The sequence below is a fragment of the Phyllobates terribilis genome, unplaced genomic scaffold, assembly GCF_046119375.1.
Source record: "Phyllobates terribilis strain yellow unplaced genomic scaffold, ASM4611937v1 Scaffold_3__8_contigs__length_932513732, whole genome shotgun sequence".
Lineage (NCBI taxonomy): Eukaryota > Metazoa > Chordata > Amphibia > Anura > Dendrobatidae > Phyllobates > Phyllobates terribilis.
Window position 1 is genome coordinate 441,457,829 of NW_027362763.1, and position 24,379 is coordinate 441,482,207.

The 24,379-nt window shown below is 42.6% G+C and overlaps 1 long non-coding RNA gene across 3 annotated transcripts in view; it reads right to left on the minus strand.

Moving 5' to 3' along the window:
• Positions 1-24,379, minus strand: part of LOC141259550 (uncharacterized) — a 348,768-nt gene that overhangs the window by 250,669 nt on the left and 73,720 nt on the right. The gene's annotated exons all lie outside the window — the stretch shown is intronic.

The following is a 24,379-nucleotide window of genomic DNA, read 5'->3' on the forward strand; positions in this document are numbered from 1 at the left end:
CATCCAGATGGTCATTGGTGAACTTTAAACGGGCCTGGACATGTGCTGGCATGATCACGGGGTCCTTGCGTGCCTTGCAAGATTTTAATCCATGACGGTGTAGTGTTTTACTAATGGTAATGTTTGAGACTGTGGTCACAGCTCTCTTCAATTCATTGACCAGGTCCTCCCATGTAGTTCTGGGCTGATTCCTGACCTGACCTTTCTCTGAATCATCCTTACCCCACGAGGTGAGATCTTGCATTTAGCCCCAGACCGAGGAAGATTGACAGTCATCTTATGTTTCTTCCATTTTCTAATAATTGCGCCAACAGTTGTTGCCTTCTAAACAAGCTGCTTGCCCACTGTCCTGTAGCCCTTCCGAGCCTTGGGCAGGTCTACAATTTTGTCCCTGGTGTCCTTAAACAGCTCTTGTGGTCTTGACCAATGGATGAGAGGTTGGAGTGTGTTTTATTGTATGAAAGGTGTCTTTTATAGAGCAACGAGTTCAAATAGGTGCAATTCTTAACCCCTTTACCCCCGAGGGTGGTTTGCACGTTAATGACCAGGCCAATTTTTACAATTCTGACCACTGTCAATTTATGAGGTAATTATTCTCGAACGCTTCAACGGATCCCCCTGATTCTGAGAATTGTTTTTTTGTGACATATTGTACTTCATGATTGTGGTAAAATTTCTTCGATATCACTTGCATTTATTTGTGAAAAAAACGGAAATTTGGCGAAAATTTTGAAACCAAAATTTTTTTGTTGTTAGGGAGCTATAAGGGTTAAAAGTTGACCAGCGATTTCTCATTTTTCCAACAAAATTTACAAAACCATTTTTTTAGGGACCACATCACATTTGAAGTCACTTTGAGAGGTCTTTATGACATAAATACCCAAAAGTGACACCATTCTAAAAACTGCACCCCTCAAGGTGCTCAAAACCACATTCAAGAACTTTATTAACCCTTCAGGTGCTTCACAGGAATTTTTGGAATGTGGAAGAAAAAAATGAACATTTAACTTTTTTCACAAAAAATGTTAACTTAGACACAATTTTTTTTATTTTCGCAGGGGTAACAAGAAAAAATGGACCCCAAAATTTGTTGTGAAATTTCCCCTGGGCACGCAGATACCCCATATGTGGGGGAAAACCACTGTTAGGGCGCACGGCAGGGCTCGGAAGGGAAGGAGCGCCATTTGACTTTTTGATTGTAAAATTTGCTTGAATAATTAGCAGACGCCATGTTGCGTTTGGAGAGCCCCTGTGTGCCTAAACATTGGAGCTCCCCCACAAGTGAACCCATTTTGGAAACTAGACCCCCCAAGGCATCTATCTAGATGCATAGTGAGCACTTTGAACCCCCAGGTGCTTCACAAATTAATCCGTAAAAATGAAAAAGTATTTTTTTTCCACTTTTTCATTTTTACGAATCAATTTGTGAAGCACCTGGGGGTTCCAAGTGCTCACTATGTATCTAGATAGGTGCCGTGGGTGGTTTAGTTTCCAAAATGGGGTCAATTGTCGGGGGGTCCAATGTTTAGGCACACAGGGGCTCTCCAAACGCGACATGGTGTCCGCTAACAATTTGAGCCAATTTTCCATTCAATTTGTTAGCGGACACCATGTGGCGTTTGGAGAGCCACTGATGTGCCTAAACAGTGGAAACCCCACACAAATGACCCCATTTTGGAAACTATACCCCTCAAGGATTTTATCAAGGGGTATAGTGAACATTTTGAACCCAGAGGTACGACACAGAATTTGATAACATTAGGTCATCATATTGAATAAGTTGTCATTAGTCTTGAGCGCAAGTGCTCGCTACTGGAGTTTGCATCGGGTACTCAGGTATGCACCATGTACTGCATGTGCTCGAGTGACATGCTCGAGTCCCTGCCCCACATGTTTCACGGTTATTAGACACCCAAAACAAACATGCGGGGATTGCTCGTGCATGGCAGGCAATCCCCACAAAGTTTTTTTGGCCACAAAGCATATGGGGCGGAGACTCTAGCATGTCACTCAAATACCCACGATACTCAATGCATACCCAAGCACGTGATGCAAACTCAAGTATTGAGCACTTGTGCTCAACACTAGCCACCATATCGTCATCTTTTTTTCTTACTTTTGAAAAAAATCTCAACCCCATCACAGCCCTAACCCCAACCCCAGCCCTAACCCTAGCACAACCCTAACCCGAGAGTTTATTTTTTACGCCGTTCCTCGTGCGGTATAAGTGATTAGATGACTTTATTATTCGGGTCGGTGCGATTACAGCGATACCAGAATCATATGGGGTTTTTATGATTGACAGCTGTCACATACTAAAAGATGCATTTTTTGTAAAATCTAGTTTTCGCCATATTTTGAGAGCTATAATTTTTCCAGATTTTGGCAGAAAGAGTCATGTGATGGCTTGTTTTTTGCGGGATGAGTTGATGTTTTTATTGGTGCCATTTTCTGGCACGTGACATTTTTTGATCGCTTTCTCTTCAGATTTTTGGGAGGCAGAATAAACAAAAACAAACAATTCAGGAATTGTTTTTTTTTTATTCTGTTCCGCGTGTGGTAAAATTGATAAGGCCGCTTTATTCTTTGTGTCAGTATGTTTACAGCGGTACCACTTTTATATCGTTTTTCTATGTTTTGCACTTTTACATAATAAAAGCAATTTTATAGAAAAAATTATTTTTTAGCATCGCTTTATTCTGAGAGCTATAACTTTTTTATTTTTCGCCTGATGGAGCTGTATGGCAGCTTGTTTTTTGCGGGACGAGATGGTGTTTTCAGCGGTACCATTTTTATTTATATTCGCATTTTTGATCGCGTGTTATTCCATTTTTTGTTTGGCGGTATGGTGATAAAGCATTGTTTTTTGCTTCGTTTTTTATTTATTTTTTTACCGTGTTCACTGAAGGAGTTAACTAGTGGGACAGTTTTATAGGTCAGGTCGTTCCGGACGTGGCGATACCAAATGTGTACTTTTATTGTTTTTTTTTCATAATAATATGTATTGATGGGTACATTATATTTTTATTTTTGGTGGATTATTTTTTTTTATATATTTTTACAATTTTTTTTTTTTCACTTTATGACAGTTTTTTTTACTTTTTTACTTTTGTCCCACTATGGGACTTTCACTTTTTTTCCTCTGATCGCCTGCATAGCATAGGGATGGAGCACCATCCCTGTGCCATGCAGGCTGTCAGCGCTGGACAGGGAGAAGATAGTTTGGAAATGCACTGCGCATGTCCAAAAAATCTTCCTGCTGTCTGGTGACCCGGATATTGTCATGACGACATAGGGTCATCATGGCAACATCCAGGAAGCCGCGGCAGACAGCGCTGGAGGCCGGAAGAGGAGGTGAGTACACCGATCACCTCCCCTTAGCCACCGCAATGCTGTAATCGACTTCGATCGCAGCATTGCGGGGGTTAATGTGCTGGGAGCGGTGCGGGACCGCTCCCTGCACATAGTACTGGGTGTCAGCTGTGACAATCAGCTGACACCTGGCGGCGATCGCGCCCACACAGCCTGTGTGCGGGTGAAATCGTCAGGGCGTATTAATACGTATCTGGTCCATAAGGCCCAGGGCACAGATATGTATTAAGACGCCCTATGTCGTAAAGGGGTTAAAGGGGCTTCTTAAAGAAAAACTAATAAGTCTGTGAGAGCCAGAATTCTTGCTGGTTGGCAGGTCAAATACTTATTTCATGCAATAAAATTTAATTTCATTATTTAAAAACCATATGATTTCAAATGTGATTTTTCTATTTTTTAATTTTAGATTCTGTCGCTCACAGGTGAAGTGTACCTACGATAAAAATTACAGACCTCTCCATTCATTGTAAGTGGGAAAACTTGCAAAATCCATAGTGTATCAAATACTTATTTCCCCCACTGTATGTGCTTTATGAAAAATAAATACAGGATAAACAGTAATGAAGGCTAATTCTGATTTTTGAAATGAACAGACTCATAAAATAAGCACACATTTCTTTGCAAATGTTTGACTTGAAATTAGTATGCAGCATGTTAAAGGGACTAACAAGCTTGATCAATAAACATTTTGAACATCTTCCTACCCAATCAGATTCAGCTCTTTTTAAAAGTTTCAAAAGATCACACGCATAAAATGATGTCAAGGGATCAAAATGTATAAACATCCGGCTCCAATAGACACTGTATTAAATTATCTATTGCTTAATGTTGTTTATATTCAGAAGCAAATATAAATAAAGGGAATAATGAGTAACTTAATTTGAAGTTTATCATTGCATTATTCCCAGGATATTCAATGTTTTACTCCATCTTCTTGTGTAGGTTACGCAGCACTTTATAGTTAAGTAAGCTCTTCTCCATTATGGTATGCCATGGCATATCAACAATTGTTAACCACTTCGCGCCAGAGCCTGTTTTTGCCTTCGTGACCGGGCCAAATTTTTCAATTCTGACCACTGTCACTTTATGAAGTAATTACTCTGGAACGCTTCAACGGATCCCGCTGATTCTGAGATTGTTTTTTCGGGACATACTGTACTTCATGATAGTGGTAAAATTTCTTCGATATCACTTGCGTTTATTTGTGAAAAAATCGGAAATTTGGCGAAAATTTTGAAAATTTTACAATTTTCAAACTTTGAATTTTCACGCCCTTAAATCAGAGAGATATTTCACACAAAATAGTTAATAAATAACATTTCCCACATGTCTACTTTACATCAGCACAATTGTGGAACCAAATTTTTTTTTATTATGGAGCTATAAGGGTTAAAAGTTGACCAGCGATTTCTCATTTTTACAACAAAATTAACAAAAACATTTTTTTAGGGACCACATCATATTTGAAGTCACTTTGAGGGGTCTTTATGACAGAAAATACCCAAAAGTGACACCATTCTAAAAACTGCATCCCTCAAGGTGCTCAAAACCACATTCAAGAACTTTATTTACCCTTCAGGTGCTTCACAGGAATTTTTGGAATGTGGAAGAAAAAAATTAACATTTAACTTTTTTCACAAAAATGTTACTTTAGACCCAATTTTTTTTTATTTTTGCAGGGGTAACATGAAAAAATGGACCACAAAATTTTTTGTGCAATTTCTCTTGAGCGCGCTGTTACCCCATATGTGAGGGAAAACCAATGTTTGGGCGCACTGCAGGGTTCGGAAGGGAAGGAGCGCCATTTGACTTTTTGAATGTAAAATTTGCTTGAATAATTAGCAGACGCCATGTTGCGTTTGGAGAGCCCCTGATGTGCCTAAACAGTTGAAACCCCCCACAAGTGACACCATTTTGGAAACTAGACCCCTTAGGGAACTTATCTAGATGTGTGGTGAGCACCTTGAACCCCCAGGTGCATCACAGAAGTTTACAATATTGAGCTGTAAAAATAAAATGTTCACATTTTTCCCACAAAAATGTTTTTCATCCCCTAATTTTGCATTATCATAAGGGTAATAGGATAAATTGCACCATGAAATTTGTTGTGCAATTTCTCCTGAACATGCCGATACCCCATATGTGGAGGCAAACCACTGTTTGGGCGCACAGCAGGGTTTGGAAGGGAAGGAGCGCCATTTGACTTTTTGAATGTAAAATTTGCTTGAATAATTAGCAGACGCCATGTTGCGTTTGGAGAGCCCCTGATGTGCCTAAACAGTGGAAACCCCCCACAAGTGCCACCATTTTGGAAACTAGACCCCTTAGGGAACTTATCTAGATGTGTGGTGAGCACATTGGGAGACATAATAAACAAATCAGTAGCAGGTGAAGAATTGGTTTTATTTATTTTTTACGCCGTTCCTCGTGCGGTATAAGTGATTAGACGACCTTATTCTTCGGGTCGGTGCGATTACAGAGATACCAGATTTATATCGGGTTTTTATGATTGACAGCTGTCACACACTAAAAGACGCTTTTTTTTGCAAAATCTAGTTTTTGCATTGCCATATTTTGAGAGCTATAATTTTTCCATATTTCGGCCGACAGAGTCATGTGACGGCTTGTTTTTTGCGGGACGAGTTGACATTTTTATTGGTACCATTTTTGGGTACGTGACATTTTTTGATCGCTTTCTATTCCGTTTTTGGGGATGTAAAATTAACAAAAACTAACAATTCAGGAAGGCAGCATTATTCTTCGGGTCAGTATGTTTACAGCGATACTACACTTACTGTATATTTTTTTATGTTTTGGCGCTTTTACACAATAAAACAATTTTATAGAAAAAATGTTTTTTTTGCATTGTTTTATTCTGAGAGGTATAACTTTTTTATTTTTCAGCTGATGGAGCTATATGGCAGCTTGTTTTTTGCGTAACAAGATGACGTTTTCAGCGGTACCATTTTTATTTCCATTTTGCTTTTTGATCGCATTTTTTTCCACTTTTTGTTTGGCGATATGAGGAAAAAGTTTTTTGCTCCGTTTTTTATTTATTTTTATTACGGTGTGCACAGAAGGAGTTAATTAGTGTGACAGTTTTTTAGCTCGGGTTGTTTCGGACGCGGCGATACAAAATATGTGTACTTTTTTTATTTTTACATAAATATACGGATTTATCGGTTTAATATTTTATTTATTTATTTTTATTTATTTTGTAATTTTTTTTTTAACAGTTTTTTTTAACAGTTTCAAAACTTTTTTTTACTTTTTTTTTACATTTTTACTTAGTCCCTGTATGGGACATTAATTTTTGCTTTTCTGATCACTGATCTCATGTAATGTAATAGACATATATTACATTGCATGAGATCTTTGCTGACTGTTTCACAGTCAGAGTCTCCTGCCAGGCTTCAGCTGCAGGCTGAGCCAGGCAGGACACCATATATGGCAGATCTGGAGGCGGTCATGTGACCTCCAGCTGCCATAGCAACGTCAGGTCCTGGAAGGTATAAGTGGGCCATCGGAGAGGTAAGTGGACGACCCCCTCTCCTCCTGCTGTCTTCTATATGCCGCGATCACTATAGGTCGCGGCAGATCGAAGACAGCAAAGGGTTAACATCACTGGGACCTGATCCAATCAGGTCTCGATGATGTTCCCTGTCAGAGCTATCGCTCTGCACCGCACCCGCAGTGCTTGCAGGTCCCTGGGGGTCCTGAGTGCTGCGGGACAACCCACCGTTTTTAAACGTCCGCGCTGCACAGAGCCCAGGCAGCGCGGACGTTTATCTACAGTGGGCGGTCGGGAAGCAGTTAAAGGGGCTGTCCAATTCTACAATGTTGAAGTGTTTTTCTTAATACACAATGTATGGATCTGGAATATATGTGTATTGTACACATTGTAGTGGCCGTTCTTGGGTATTGCAGCTCTGCTCCCATTTACTATAACCCCTTTAACAGTGGCATTTGAGGAGTTTAACAGAGGGAAATTGCTCGCTCGGTCAAGCAATTGACACCCAGTCAGCGCGATCATGGGGTGCCTATCGGTTTATAATGCAACTGGAGGCATAATATTTACTTCCGGATCTCCTATATACACTGCTCAAAAAATAAAGGGAACACTCAAATAACACATCCTAGATCTGAATGAATGAAATATTCTCTTTGAATACTTTGTTCTGTACAAAGTTGAATGTGCTGACAACAAAATTACACAAAAATCATCAATGGAAATCAAATGTATTAACCAATGGAAGCCTGGATTTGGAGTCACCCCCAAAATTAAAGTGTAAAAACACACTACAGGCTGATCCAACTTTGATGTAATGTCCTTAAAACAAGTCAAAATGAGGCTCAGTATTGAGTGTGGCCACCACATGCCTGTATGACCCCCCTACAATGCCTGGGCATGCTCCTGATGAGGTTGCGGATGGTCTCCTGTGGGATCTCCTCCCAGACATGGACTAAAGCATCCGCCAACTCCTGGACAGTCTGTGGTGCAACGTGACATTGGTGGATGGAGCGAGACATGATGTCCCAGATGTGCTCAATCAGATTCAGGTCTGGGGAACGGGCGGGCCAGTCCATAGCTTCAATGCATTCATCTTGCAGGAACTGCTGACACACTCCAGCCACATGAGGTCTGGCATTGTCCTGCACTAGGAGGAAACCAGGGCCAACCGCACCAGCATATGGTCTCACAAGGTGTATAAGGATCTCACCTCGGTACCTTTTGGCAGTCAAGCTACCTCTGGCGAGCAGATGGAGGGCTGTGCGGCCCTCCAAAGAAATGCCACCCCACACCATTACTGACCCACTGCCAAACCGGTCATGCTGAAGGATGCTGCAGGCAGCAGATAACTCTTCGTGGCATCTCCAGACTCTGTCACGTCTGTCACGTGCTCAGTGTGAACCTGCTTTAATCTGTGAAGAGCACAGGGCGTCAGTGGCGGCTTTGCCAATCCTGGTGTTCTGTGGCAAATGCCAAGCATCCTGCACAGTGTTGGGCTGTGAGCACAACTCCCATCTGTGGACGTCGGGCCCTCGTACCACCCTCATGGTGTCGGTTTCTAATCGTTTGTGCAGACGCATGCGCATTTGTGGCCTGCAGGAGGTCATTTTGCAGAGCTCTAGCAGTGCTCCTCTTGTTCCTCCTTGCACAAAGGTGGAGGTAGCGGTCCTGCTGCTGGGTTGTTGCCCTCCTACGGCCCTCTCCACGTCTCCTGGTGTACTGGCTTGTCTCCTGGTAGCGCGTCCAGCCTCTGGACACTATGCTGACAGACACAGCAAACCTTCTTGCCACAGCTTGCATTGATGTGTCATCCTGGATGAGATGCACTACCTGAGAAACTTCTGTGGCTTGTAGAGCCCGTCTCATGCTACCACGAGTGTGAGAGCACAACCAACATTCAAAAGTGACCAAAACATCAGTCAGAAAGCATTGGTACTGAGATGTAGTCTGTGGTCCCCACCTGAAGAACCACTCCTTTATTGAGGGTGCCTTGATAATTGCCAATAATTTCAATCTATTGTCTATTCCATTTGCACAACAGCATGTGAAATTGATTGTCAATCAGTGTTGCTTCCTAAGTGGACAGTTTGATTTCACAGAAGTTTGATTTACTTGGAGTTAAACAACAGAATATAAGTGTTCCCTTTACTTTTTTGAGCAGTGTACTTCATTTATCATATCCCACCAAAGGATTACTTGTTCAAGAACCCTTGTGAGAAAAGCATGTATTATAAAAGAAAAACTCAAAGCCTGTTTTTCACCTTCCTGACCAGGCCAAATTTTACAATTTCAGTGTCACTTGATGAGGTAACAACTCTGGAATGCTTCAACGAATCCCAGTGACTGAGAATATTTTTTGTTGACACTGTACTTTATTATAATGGTATATTTATGTCGAAATTTCTTTTTGTGTTTTATGTGTGAAAATATGTGAATTTTGGCGAGATTTTGAAAATTTTGTAATTTTCAAACTTTCAATTTTTCTATCCTTAAACCAGTTAGTCATGTTGTAAAAAATAATTCATAAATAACATGTCTTCTATGTCTACTTTACTTTATATCAGCATCATTTCTGAAGCATAATTTTTTATTATTTTAAAAGTTTATCGACTTCAACCCATTTCAAATGAGTTTGAGGGGCCTATATGACACAAAATACCCCAAAGTGACACAATTTAAAAAAATGCACCTTAAAGTGCTCAAAACCACATTCAATAAGTTTATTAACCCTTTAGGTGCTTCTCAGGAATTAAAGCAATGTGGAAGGAAAAATTAACATTTTATTTTTTACTTTTTCCCGCAAAAATGTTAATCTAGCATTTTCACAATGGTAACAGGAGAAAATGAACAATGCAATTTTTCCTGAGTACACAAATGCCCCATATGTGGAGGAAAACTATTGTTTGGGTGCACGGAGGGGCTCGGAAGGGAAGGATCACTATTTGACTTTTGGGAGTGCAAAATTGGCTGAAATAGCGGACACCATGTCACGTTTGCAATGCCTCTGAGATGCCTAAACTGTGGAAACCCCCCATAACTGACCTCATTTTGGAAACTACACCCCTCAAGGACTTTATCTAGTGGTGTGGTGAGCAACTTGAACCTACAGGTGCTTCACAGAATTTTATAACATTGTGCTGTGAAAATGAAAGAATATAGACCACAATATTTCATTTTCATAAGGGTAACATGAGAAAATAGACCATACAATTTGTTGTGCAATTTCTCCTGAGTATGCTAATACCCCATATGGGGAAGAAAACTACTGTTTGGGCGCACAGCAGGGCTCAGAACGGAAGAAGCGCCATTTGACTTTTAAAGCTCAAAATTGTCTGGAATGGATAATGGACACCGTGTTGCAATTGCCGAGCCCCTGGTGTGCCTAAAAAGTGGAAACCCCCGACAAGTGTATCTATATTGGAAACTACAACCCTCAATATACTTATCTGCTTCACAAAATTGTATAACTTTGAGTAGTGAAAATGAAAAAATAAATTTTTCCCGCAAAAATATTGCTTCAGCCTGAAATCTTTCATTTTCACAAGGGTAATAGGAGAAAATGGACCATAAAATTTGTTGTTCAATTTGTCCTGAGTACGCCGATATTCCATATGATGTGGAAAACTACTATTTTGGCACATGGCAAGGCTCAGAATTGAAGGAGCGCCAATTGAATTCTGAAGCATTATTTTGGCTGGAAAAGATTGTGGATGCCATGTCATATTTGAAGAGCACCTGACTTGCCAATATGGCAGAAACTCCCACTAGTGACCACATTTTGGAAACAACACCTCTTAAGAAATTTATCTAGTGGTGTAGTCAGCATTTTTAACCCTCAGGTGATTCACAGAAATGTATAACATTGGGCTGAGTCGATGGAAAATTACCATTTCTTTCTACTAAAATGTTACTTTAGCCGAAGTTTTCAATTTTCAAAAGGGATAATAGGAGAAAATGGACCACAAATGGTTACATAATTTCTCCTTTGTATGCCAATACCTCATACGTATGTAGTCCAAAACTACTTTTGAGGCACAGTGCAAAGCTCAGAATGTAAGGAACGCCACATTGTAGTGCACATTTTATTGGAATTGTTTGAGGATGCCATGTCACATTGGCAGAGCCTTTGAGGTGTCAGAACAGTAGAACCACCTCCCCATAAGTGACCCCATTTTACTAACTACACCTCTTAATGAAATCCTGTACGGTTTCAGTGATGATATTAACAAAACGTGTGTCACAGAATTTTGTACCATTTGGTGAAGAAAAGGTAATTACCACAAAACTTCTGTTTTAGCCCCAGATTTTACATTGTCACGCAGGGAAATGGGCAAAAATCTCATCAAAATTTGTTACACTATTGCTACTGAACATGGCAATATCCCATGTGTTGCTGTACAGTATTGCTTAGCCACAGTGACTAAGAATGGAAGGAGCGCTATTTGACTCTTGGAGAGCAAATTCGGCAGAAGAGTTTAGAGCCCCTAAGTGACAGAAGAGCAGAATGCCCTCTCAAGTGACCCCGTTTTGGAAATTACACCCCACTGAGAATTAAACTACAGGTGCAGTGACAATTTTGACTCCATAGGTGTTTTCCAGAAACAAGCAGCAGTGAATGTTGCTGAGTGAAAATTGCAAATCTGTTATTGTAGTGGCCATACATTGTAGTATCCATAAATTGTGCCCAGCTCATTCTTTTGGAGACATGGACCCTCTAAATCAGGCTCTCATCACTACAGAAATGCCAAAAGTGGGTGCTAACTGCAGTTTAGGCACACTATAGGGCTCAAAAAGGAGGGGAGCATTTGGATTTGGGAGCGCAGAATTCGCTAGATTTCTTTTGGGGAGTAATAATACGAATAAGGATGGTAAAAAATAAAAAATAAAGATTATACTCTGCTGCGTCCAGTGTCTTGGGCGGCTCGCGGTGGTGTGAAGGACCTGCGGTGACGTCATTAAGTCATGTGACAGGTCAGGAGGAATCTGCCCTTAGGTCCTTAGAGGAAAATAAGCATCTGATATTTAAGACCTCGGATAAGGGCGGGAACATTGTCATAATGGACCATGAACAATATCTTACGATGTGTTATAGAATATTTATGGACAAGGATACATATGAGACTCTCCCTGGGGATCTTCTAACTGAATATAAGAAATCATTGTTGGTAATTCTGGACCAGGCACTGAATGAACATCTTGTGTCCAAAAATGAATATGATTTTCTATGTCCAACCTTTCCGGTTACTCCCACTTTTTGCTGCTTGAAATATAGATTTAAGGAGAGGGGCTATACAACACACAACTTGAATCAAGCGTGTGATCACGCAATGAAATGTAAGAGAGATTCCCTCCTTGAGGGTCATCCAAGAGCGGGGAGTGATACATCTAGATTAATAGGAACTTCTGATAACAAAAATGAACAAGTTTTTGCGATTCTCAGGAGACACTGGGATATTTTGGTATCCGGGTGCTATTTCTACATCGCCGAGTTTGACATTTAGAAAGGGACAATCCCTGAAGGATCGACTGGTTCATAGCTTTTATCAAAAATCTTCTGGGATTGGGATTTGGCTTAACAGAAAGATCTGTGGGTTTTTTCGATGTAATGATTGCAAGATGTGTGAACAGATGAGCCCAGGAAAGTCGTTTGTTAGTGCTTCGACTGGTAAGAGGTTCTTTATAAGGGACTTTTGTAATTGTAAAATGGATAGTGTCATTTACAAAGCCACCTGCTCTTGTCTGCTGGATTATGTTGGGAAGAGTTGTAGAGAATTTAGACGTAGAGTGGGAGAACACTTAGGGGACATACGCCACGAGAGAAATACACCATTGGCGAGACACATGAATGAGGTTCATTATGGCAATGTAAGGCGATGTATCCACGATGCAGAAATGCTCCGGATTTTTACAGAGCGTTTCTGCATCTCCCTGGCAGAAAAAATGCATGTGGATTTTACATGCGTTTTTCCTGCCAAGGACAAGCAAAAGTGAAGCGTTTTTCACATGCAATTCCACATGTGGGTTGTCAAGCGCTTTCCAAGCGATTTTAGCATCACTTGAAAAGTGCTTGACAACTTGGTCACACTTTATAAATCCAAGCAACTGGCATGGATTTATATAGTGTGACCTAAAGAATGGTAAAAAATAAATATTATACTTACCTTCTGATGGACCCCGGTGTCCTTGTCCTGGCTTTCCGGCAGCTCACGGTAGACTAAAAGGACTCTCCCTGGGGATCTTCTAACTGAATATAAGAAATCATTGTTGGTAATTCTGGACCACAGGTCCACAGGTCTGGACCACAGGTCCTTTAGTCTACGGCGATCTGCCGGCAAGCCAGAACAAGGACACCGGGGGCCATCAGAAGGTAAGTATAATGTATATTTTTTATTTTACAGGTACTATGGTACCCGAGTCTGGAGGAGAGTCTCCTCTTCTCCAAACCCAGGTACCATCCGCACATTGAAACGCATGTTATCCGCATGTACAGATGCAGTCATGCGGATGACATGTGGTCCAATGCAAGTCAATGGCGGCAAAAATGCCGAGATTCCGCAAAATAATTGGTAGTGCTGTGGATTTTTCCCCAATGATAATCCGCAGTGGAAATTTCCGCAGCATGTGCACAGCACAGACTTTCTACCAAGCGTTTTTAAATGTTTCTGCAGTGGAAGGTTTCTTTCAACATTTTGGAAAAATAAGACGTAATGCTAGAAAGGGGGATCTTGACAAACGAGTACTCCAGAAGGAGTGTGAATGGATATTTAGACTGAATAGCATCACACCGAAAGGCATTAATGAACAATTGTCATATGCCCCTTTCCTATAGGTTTTCTGTTTCTTTCTGAGGGATTTTCTGATACATCACTCAGGCCCAATTTTGGACCAAAAAATTGGTTGTTGACCTGTCATGATCTATGGGTTGTACTATGCTTAGGACACCCACATCTTGATTTAACTTTACATCATGTATATTCTCCCGGTACATTAGGTTTACCTTTGTGTACATCACATTTGTATATTAAATAAACCCCCAATCTAAGCTGAATTAATCTTTCAGGGCTATCAAGCCATATTGCGTAGGGAGTGTATTAATTGTGTAAAAAATCTTTTTATCAAAGCCTGTATCCTTCTTGGGCCCCTCCTTTTGAGTATTGTGGTTTATAGAGTGACATTTTTATATCTTCCAAAAGTGATAGGTAAAGTGTCTATATCTGATGGCCTGCCTCGTAATTGCGCATCTATGCGCACATACAGTACAGACCAAAAGTTTGGATACACCTCATTTAAAGATTTTTCTGTATTTTCATGACTATGAAAATTGTACATTCACACTGAAGGCATCAAAACTATGAATTAACACTTGTGGAATTATATACTTAACAAAAAAGTGTGAAACAACTGAAAATATGTCTTATATTCTAGGTGCTTCAAAGTAGCCACCTTTTGCTTTGATGACTGCTTTGCACACTCTTGGCATTCTATTGATGAGCTTCAAGAGGTAGACACCGGAAATGGTCTTCCAACAATCTTGAAGGAGTTCCCTGAGATGCTTAGCACTTGTTGGCCCTTTTGCCTTCACTCTGCGGTCCAGCTCACCCCAAACCATCTCGATTGGGTTCAGGTCTGGTGACTGTGGAGGCCAGGTCATCTGGTGTAGCACCCCATCACTCTCCTTCTTGGTCAAATAGCCCTTACACAGCCTGGAGTTGTGTTTGGGGTCATTGTCCTGTTGAAAAATAAATGATAGTCCAACTAAACGCAAACCGGATGGAATAGCATGCCGCTGCAAGATGCTGTGGTAGCCAAGTTGGTTCAGTATGCCTTCAATTTTGAATAAATCCTCAACAGTGACACCAGCAAAGCACACCCACACCATCACACCTCCTCCTCCATGCTTCACGGTGGGAACCAGGCATGTAGCGTTCATCCGTTCACCTTTTCTGTGTCACACAAAGACATGGTGGATGGAACCAAAGATCTCAAATTTTGACTCATCAGACCAAAGCACAGATTTCCACTGGTCTAATGTCCATTCCTTGTGTTCTTTAGCCCAAACAAGTCTCTTCTGCTTGTTGCCTGTCCTTAGCAGTGGTTTCCTAGCAGATATTTTACCGTGAAGGCCTGCTGCACAAAGTCTCCTCTTAACAGTTGTTGAAGAGATATGTCTGCTGCTAGAACTCTGTGTGTCTTTGACCTGGTCTCTAATCTGAGCAACTGTTAACTAGAGATGAGCGGTGTTCGACTCGAACTGTTCACCAATCTCAAATTCGAGCTGTTTTGGGCGGTGTTCGAGCCGTTCGGCGAACACGAACAATTTGAAAAAAATTTGGCTGTTCATGCTTATGTTCGATAACTGTTCGTGCACCAAAATCATAACTGGATTTTTTCTCAGTAATGCTGAAAATTAATGTTAATACGCAGTTTGAGTGTACAGCAGGGCGGGGGGAGGGGCAGGGGATGGATCTCTGCAGAAATAATGAAGATCTCCATTTTTTTTTCTCTTTCCCGCATTTACAGTGGGGAAGTGCAATCTGTCAGCCTATCAGCAGCGCACACACGGCGCAAACTGCTTTTTTTCACACAAGCAAGGGCATGTGTCATTGGCAGTGTATGTCACATGTCCTTGCCCTATAAGACCCAGCCATTTTCCCCGTCGCCACCATTTTCTCACTGCTGCAGCTGCGTGTCAGACGGCACCACTGTTGCTGTGTGCGCTATATTTTCAGTGTTAATTTCAAGCCAATTTTCGCACAAATCTACAGATAGCTTGGGAGTAGGGAATAGTTGTGATTGCAGTCCTTTTGAGGACTAGGTTACATGATTTCCTATGACTTTTATCAGGCAGGTCTATGCTCTTAAATAGATAGGTTGGGAGTAAAGACTAATTGTAATTGCAGTCCTTTTGAGTGCTAGGTTACATCCGTTCCTATCACTTTTATCAGGCAGGTCTGTGCTCTTAAATAGATAGGTTGGGAGTAAACACTAATTGTAATTGCAGTCCTTTTGAGGGCTAGGTTACATCAGTTCCTATCACTTTTTGCCAGGCCGGTCTGTGCCAGTGCTGTGCAAGTTTTTTTCACAGCATTTGGCTAAATCTAGCTAAGCAAATCCTTTTTGGCCTCTTGCAGTGTGGGTTAGTCAGTGGAGTAGCGTATCTGTGTTGCAAGCTACACCACCTGTGTATAGAATACAATTTTTTTTACTGCACCTAGCCAAGTAAAACCTTTCGGCATAGCATCATTCTATTAGGCCATCCATACTAAGCTCCACCAGCTTGCAAATTACTAATAATTTTTAGCTGCATCTTGTCTGGAAAATAATTTTGGGTATAGTAGCAGTGTGTGGTACTCATTCTATTAGGCCACCTATTCTAAGCTCCACCAGCTTGCAAATTACAAATAATTTTTAGCTGCATCTTGTCTGGAAAATAATTTTGGGCATAGTAGCAGTGTGTGGTACTCATTCTATTAAGCCATCTATACTAAGCTCCACCAGCTTGCAAATTACAAATAATTTTTAGCTGCATCTTGTCTGGAAAATAATTTTGGGCATAGTAGCAGTGTGTGGTGCTCATTCTATTAGGCCATCTATACTAAGCTCCACCAGCTTGCAAATTACAAATAATTTTTAGCTGCATCTTGTCTGGAAAATAATTTTGGGCATAGTAGCAGTGTGTGGTAATCATTCTATTAGGCCATCTATACTAAGCTCCACCAGCTTGCAAATTACAAATAATTTTTAGCTGCATCTTGTCTGGAAAATAATTTTGGGCATAGTAGCAGTGTGTGGTACTCATTCTATTAGGCCATCTATACTAAGCTCCACCAGCTTGCAAATTACAAATAATTTTTAGCTGCATCTTGTCTGGAAACTAATTTTGGGCATAGTAGCAGTGTGTGGTACTCATTCTATTAGGCCATCTATACTAAGCTCCACCAGCTTGCAAATTACAAATAATTTTTATCTGCATCTAGCTCGGAAAATAATTTTGGGCTTGTAGCAGTGTGTGGGACTTATTCTATTAGTCCATCTATACTAAGCTCCACCAGCTTGCAAATTACAAATAATTTTTATCTGCATCTAGCTCGGAAAATAATTTTGGGCTTGTAGCAGTGTGTGGAACTTATTCTATTAGTCCATCTATACTAAGCTACACCAGCTTGCAAATTACAAATAATTTTTAGCTGCATCTTGTCTGGAAAATAATTTTGGGCATAGTAGCAGTGTGTGGTACTCATTCTATTAGGCCATCTATACTAAGCTCCACCAGCTTGCAAATTACAAATAATTTTTATCTGCATCTAGCTCGGAAAATAATTTTGGGCTTGTTGCAGTGTGTGGGACTTATTCTATTAGTCTATCTATACTAAGCTCCACCAGCATGCAAATTACAAATAATTTTTATCTGCATCTAGCTGGGAAAATAATTTTGGGCTTGTAGCAGTGTGTGGGACTTATTCTATTAGTCAAACTATACTTAGCTCCACCACCTGTGTATGTAATAAAATTGTTTTACTGCATCCAACCCAGCCAATCCTTTTGGGCTAATACCACAGTTTGGCCACTCAGCTCTGCTCGGTTCCCATCCATGTTTTTTGTGCAAACAACTCCAGAGTTGTCAATTAGTTAACCACCAAAATGAGAGGAAAAAGGCCTACTGCTGGTGGAATGGGGAATAGGCATGTTGGGAAGGGAAAAAAAGGTTGTGTCCGTGGGGTAGGTGTTAAAGCAACAGTAACATCTGCAGAAGAAAGACCATCTTCCAGCCAAACTAAGATGTCCACTTCTTTTAGCGGACAATGTGATACGATCCCTTTCTTACGGCCACGCCAATCGCTACAAATTCCAGATGAGGCACAAAAACAGCAGGTGCTTCAACGGATATCAAGTGCTCCTTTAAGTGGGCTCTCCTCCACCTCAACTTCAACATCACAAATACTCCAGTCCTCAGAGGTGTCACCCCAATCGCACCTGCTTCCTCACAGCTCCCAAGTCTCCAGCTGCCCGTCTGAGTATGGGGTAGAACAGATGGTAGAGTCTGCAGAGCTGTTTACTCATACTATAGCCTGGGAATCAGAGGTCAGCTCCAGAGCTTCTGTGAATCCAGATGAGGAAATGATCTGCACTGATGCCCAGAATCTTTATGAGTCGGATCCAGGACCAGACGCAGAAGGTTCTGACCATAATGTAGACTCTCATTCCCAAACTGTAACTCCTGTTGGTGGAGACAATGAGGAAGACGATGATGAGACTCAAATACCTGATTGGAGCGACAACTTTAGTTTTTTGTCAGGGCAAGAAGAGGTTGGCTCTGAGGAAGATGGGTGTGAGAACACACAGGGTGATGATGACGAGGTTGGAGATCCCACTTACTGTCAACCCACAGTCAGCCAGTCAATGAGGTCAGCAGAGGAGGTGGAGGAGGATGCTAGTGACGACGAGGTCAGGTTGCGCCTTCCTGGACAGAGACGTAGTACTGGAAGCACGTCAACAACTGCATCCTCAAACACAACTCTGCCTCTGACCACAAGTCGTGGTGGCTCTTCAGGTCACATGGGTGCTAAGAATTGCATAGCCTGGGCATTTTTTCAGATCAATAAGGATGACCCAAATCGTGTTATCTGTAACATTTGTCACCAAAAGCTAAGTAGAGGCCAAAAAATCCATAGTTTGAGTACTTCATGCATGAACCGTCACATGGATATGAAGCATAAGTTGCAGTGGGAAGCTCACTCTGCTACAATGCGGCCTAGCGGGCCGGGCCATCCACCGTCTGCCCCATCTTTTGCATCCGCGGCCTCTTCATCCTTTGAGACTGGGGGGACAGCAGTCACACCTGTTTTGGGACGCAGACCTGCCACCTCTTTACCCGCAACAGCCAGCATGATTGGCAGGTCATCATTTTATTTGGAAGTGGAAACACAAGCTGGTGTTGCGCGCTCTCTGACATCGAGAGCACCACCTTTGGATCAAGGCAACCTAACATGTCCACCTGCATCTTCCTCATAGACCAACAGTTTGCCAAGGACACCCTTCTCAACCCCATCTAAGCACAACAGCCAGCCCTCGGTCCCTCAGATGTGGACAAGTAAAAGACCATTTCCTCCTAGCCATGAGAAAGCTAAGAGGTTAAATTTCACCATCTGCAAGCTCTTGGCTACAGAAATGCTGCCTTTCCGCCTGGTGGACACAGAGGATTTTCGAGACCTTATGTCCGTCGCAGTGCCCCAGTACCAGATGCCCAGTCGGCACTACTTCTCAAAGAAAGGTGTGCCTGCGCTCCACCAGCATGTCGCACACAACATCACCGCTTCTTTGAGAAACTCTGTGTGTGACAGGTGCATTTCACCACAGGCACTTGGATGAGTAGGCATGGACAGGGGCGTTACATGTCGCTGACTGGGCACTGGGTAACTATGGTGACAGCAGGACAAGGGGATGTTGTCCAAGTCTTGCCGTCCCCACGAGTTGTGCATCAATCCTCTTTATCTCGAAGTTCCTCCACTGCTTCTGCCTCCTCAACCTCCTCTCGGTCCTCCACCTGCACCCAAAGCCTGTCTGGTCATGCCACAAGCTTTCTAACTGCGCAGACGGGATCCTGCACACCTCCTTACTATGCTGGCAGCAGGGCTCAACATCATCAGGCGGTTTTTACTCTGAAATATCTGGGAAATGTGAGTCACACAGCTGAGGAGTTGTGGTCAGCTCTGGAGAACCAGTTTCATGAATGGTTGTCTCCACTGGACCTGAAACCAAGGAACGCCGTGTGCGACAATGCTGCAAACCTGGCTGCGGCCCTTCGTCGGGGCAATGTCACACACGTGCCTTGTATGGCTCACGTGTTGAACCTGGTTGTCCAGCAATTTTTAGCCCACTATCCCGGACTAGATGGCCTTCTGCAGAGGGCACAATCGCTGTGTGCTCACTTCCGCCGTTCGCATCCCGTAGCTCAGCGATTTACATCTCTACAGAAGTCGTTGGGCCTGCCACTTCACCGGCTAAAATGCGATGTGCCTACCCGGTGGAATTCAACTCTGCACATGTTGCAGCGACTGTGGCAGCACCGACAAGCCCTGGTGCAATACGTTCTGACGTATAGCCTGAGCCAACGGGATCCAGAGGTGGGGCAAATCACGCTGGAGGAGTGGTCTCAGATCAGGGACCTATGCACCCTTCTGCACAGTTTTGAAATGGCGACGAAGATGTTTAGTGCTGACGATGCCATTATCAGCATGACTACTCCGGTGATTTACATGCTGGAGCACATATTAAAGAGAATTCGGAGTCAGGTGGTGCGACAAGAGGAGGTGGAGGAAGTAGAGGAGGAGGAGGTGCTGCAAGGTCCAGACGGTCGGCAGCACCAAGGCGGCAGGCATGTGAGGGTGGGGGAGATGGATTTACCAGGGCGCATGGTAGCAGCCAAACTAGTGAGGAAGGTGCAGGAGCCCAGGAAGAAGTGGAGGACGAACTGATGGAAGACTCATCAGATGAGGGAGACCTTGATCACATTTCTGTTGTACGAGGTTGGGGGGAGAGGGCAGAGGAAGGAAGCATGATTGTTACCTCGCCACCAACACAACAGGGACTTGGTGCTCCTGGATGCGCAAGACACATGAGTGCCTTCTTGCAGCACTACCTGCAACATGACCCTCGAATTGTCAGAATTCGAAATAATCCTGACTACTGGGTTGCCACACTCTTAGATCCCTGGTACAAAAGTAAATTTGCCGAAATAATTCCTGCCATAGAAGGGGATTCACGCATGCAGGAGTATCAGCAGAGACTGTTGCAGAATCTTACATGTGCAGTGGTGCACGTAGTGAATCTCACAGTTCTAACTTGCCAACCGTGGGACTGTCGAGTGGTCAGCACTCAAACCTTAACAGAAACACAGTATCTGCTGGTAACAGCAATTTTGCGGAATCATTTCACAGCTTTTTTAGCCCATCCTTTGCAAGGCCACAGGAGACAAGAAGTCTGACACATAGTCAACGCCTAGAGACGATGGTACAGGTGTATCTCCAAGTAAACATCGAAGCCATGACTGTGTCACTGGACCCTTGCTCTTTTTGGGCTTCCAATCTGGATAAATGGCCGGAGCTCGCCACTTACGCCTTGGAGATCTTGTCATGCCCCGCAGCCAGCGTTCTCTCTGAACGTGTGTTCAGCGCTGCTGGTTGTGTGCTGACAGATAAGCGCACGCGGCTGTCCACTGAGAATGTGGACAGACTCACATTCATAAAGATGAACAAATCATGGATCCGCAAGGACTTTTCTACCCCTGTGTCATCCTGGGGAGAGTAAAAGCTTGAGGATTTCGTAAAATCACCACACCAACCATTTTAAGCTTTCAAATTACTAATAATTTTTAGCTGCATCTTGTCTGGAAAATAATTTTGGGCCTCTAGCAGTGTGTGGTACTCATTCTATTATGCCATCTATACTAAGCTCCACCAGCTTGCAAATTACTAATAATTTTTAGCTGCATCTTGTCTGGAAAATAATTTTGGGCCTGTAGCAGTGTGCGGTACTCATTCTATTATGCCATCTATACTAAGCTCCACCAGCTTGCAAATTAGTAATAATTTTTAGCTGCATCTTGTCTGGAAAATAATTTTGGGCATAGTAGCAGTGTGCGGTACTCATTCTATCCAACCGTTTTAAGCAACTCTGGGGCAATTGATGCCACTTAAGTGGTGTCCGTGCCACAAATTTTTGGAAAAAATGGAGACTCTTTTTGGAGTCCCCTTGCTTTGTTTTACGTGACGTTGCCATCGTCAATTAGAGGTGGGTTGGGTCTTCCCCCCCATTTTAACAGGAAGAAAATACATACACTATGGCTTGGGGTAACACAGATGGTTGAGTCTGAAGAGCTGTTTACTCAGAGGTCTGCTCCAAAGCTTCAGTGTCTGCTAGTCAGCGTAGTAACCCAGCTGCGAAGCAAGCTGCACCGCCTGTGTATCTAATAATGATTTTTAAATGCATCTAGCCTAGGCAGACTGTGGGGACCCCTAACCAAACCCAGACGCTCAGCCCCCTAACGCCCCCCTTTCATTGACAATACAATCATGTAACTCTTACAACTGGATGGGTGAGGATCGGTCACAGCTTTATTAACTGTTTATACTCATTCCATTAGAAATGCATTTTATTTCTAAAATAATTCAGCTTGTTGCAGCATGCCCTGTGTCTCCAGTCTCCACAACGGCAAGTTGGCCAACAAGTGTTACTCTCCAGCATGTCCTTTCTATTTCCAGGCCACGGAGGATCCTGCTTACTCGTATGCTGGACTCTGACCCCCACCCATCACTCTTAAAGCTTGTTCCACTCCGTCCTGGAGTCCTGACAGGAATATGTCCAGTCCAATATCCATTAAGGGAACATCGTCGGGCCGTATGAGGCCTGCTTTATCTCCTTCCAGTTGTCGGTGTCGTATCACTACACAGCCTCTGTCTCTTATAAATTTTGCCATCTGAATATTTATTACCTGCCTTGTCCGTTCAATAGCCGTGATGTCTCACGCACCTTGCCATACCGTTCTCGGCACAATCTCTGACCATACTATAGTTAGTTTTGTGAAAAATTCTCTGAAGCGCTCAGTGTCTAGTTTCATTATTGCCATTAGTTATGCGCTCTTGTGATAAGCTGTGTCGTTTCCGCCGGCCTGTATAACTAAGATGACCGGACCTCTTGCCTCTCTCCCTACCTTGATTACCTCCATTAGTACCTGTGGCCATTGCAGGCCTCTAATACCTCTCCAGTTCAAATATGTGTTATGAAACTCCAATTTCCTCCCGCCTGGGCGGACTTTCACCCTTCTTTCTGCACAATATATATACGAGTTCTTAATCCTTGCATAGCAAAAACACAGCAAGGAAGTGGTATTTATATGTCATGTCCTGCTATGCACCTGTTCAAGGCTGAGTTAATCAGAAATTTAAACACACATACCATGTTAACATTGTATAGCATAGAAACAATGCACATAAATGTAAATAATCAAAAAGAAAAAGAAAAGAAGAAAAAAGGAACATATATATAATAATAATCTATAAATGATCACTCATAATGATACATCAAATCATGTCTGATGTTTAAACCCGCTGGTACACGTGTATTTAAAGTATAAATCCACCAACTTTCTCTATTAAGGAGCTTTCTCCTATAATCATCCACCAAATCTCCACCAATTGCCACGGCCCACGGAGGGGCCACCACAGTCAGTGAATCCTTCCTTATTTAGTATAGAGTCTACCAATACTTTGGGCGTATTAGCCCAGCTGCGAAGCAAGCTGCACAGCCTGTGTATCTAATGAGAATTTTTAACTGCATCTAGCCTAGGCAGACTGTGGGGACCCCCAACCAAACCCAGACGCTCTGCATCTAACCCAGCCAATCATTTGGTAGTATTGCTAGTAGCAGAGTCGCATGGGCTCTAAACCTTGCATAGCCTGTGCATTGTTTCAGATCGCTAAGGATGACCCAACTCGTGTTATCTGTAACATTTGTCACCAAAAGCTAAGTAGAGGCCAAAAAATACATAGTTTGAGTACTTCATGCATGAACCGTCAAATGGATATGAAGCATAAGTTGCAGTGCGAAGCTCACTGTGCTACAATGCGGCCTAGCGGGCCGGGACAACCACCATCTGCCCCACCTGTGTCATCCTGGGGAGAATAAAAGCTACTGCGTAGTCTTTTCCAAAAATTTGAGGGAATTACCACGGGAATGGATTGGAAGAGGTATAAGAGTTTAGGTAGGACGTTCATTTTTAGTATACTTATTCTGCCGAACCAGGAAAAATCCTTCACCGTCCAAGAAGTAAGATCTTTATGGAGTTGTTCAATAAAAGGCCCAAAATTAAGAAAAAATAGATGGGAGAGGTCTCTATGAATACGAATTCCTAAGTATTTGATACCCTGTGAGGGCCAAGCAAAGGGAAAGTTCGACTGGATGGAATCCTGTATGGATTTGGGGAGGGAGACATCGAGGTCCTCAGACTTCACTGCATTGATTTTAAAATTTGACCATGTAACAAACTGATCTATTTCAGCCATAACAGCAGGGATGGATATATGTGATTGAGTGATATATACTAGGACATCATCAGCAAATGCAGAGCACTTGTACTCGGTGCCTCCCACCTCAATCCACCTAATATTGGGGTTATCGCGAATTGATGAGAGCAGGTGCTCCATCACTAGGATGTATAAGAGAGGGGACAGAGGACACCCCTGCCTTGTCCCATTGGTGATTATGAAAGGTGATGAAAATGTTCCATTTATCTTCAGCCTAGCTGACGGATTGCGATACAGGGCCATGATTTTAGCTATAAAAGGGTCCCCTAGACCCCTACCTCAAGCTTTTTAAGAGAATAATATATGGCGTGCCAGGAGACTCTATGGAATGCTTTCTCAGCATCCAACGAGAGTATCTAATTACAAATATCTGTGTCTCCCCCTCCTTTTACTCCTCCACCTCTTATCTTTTCGC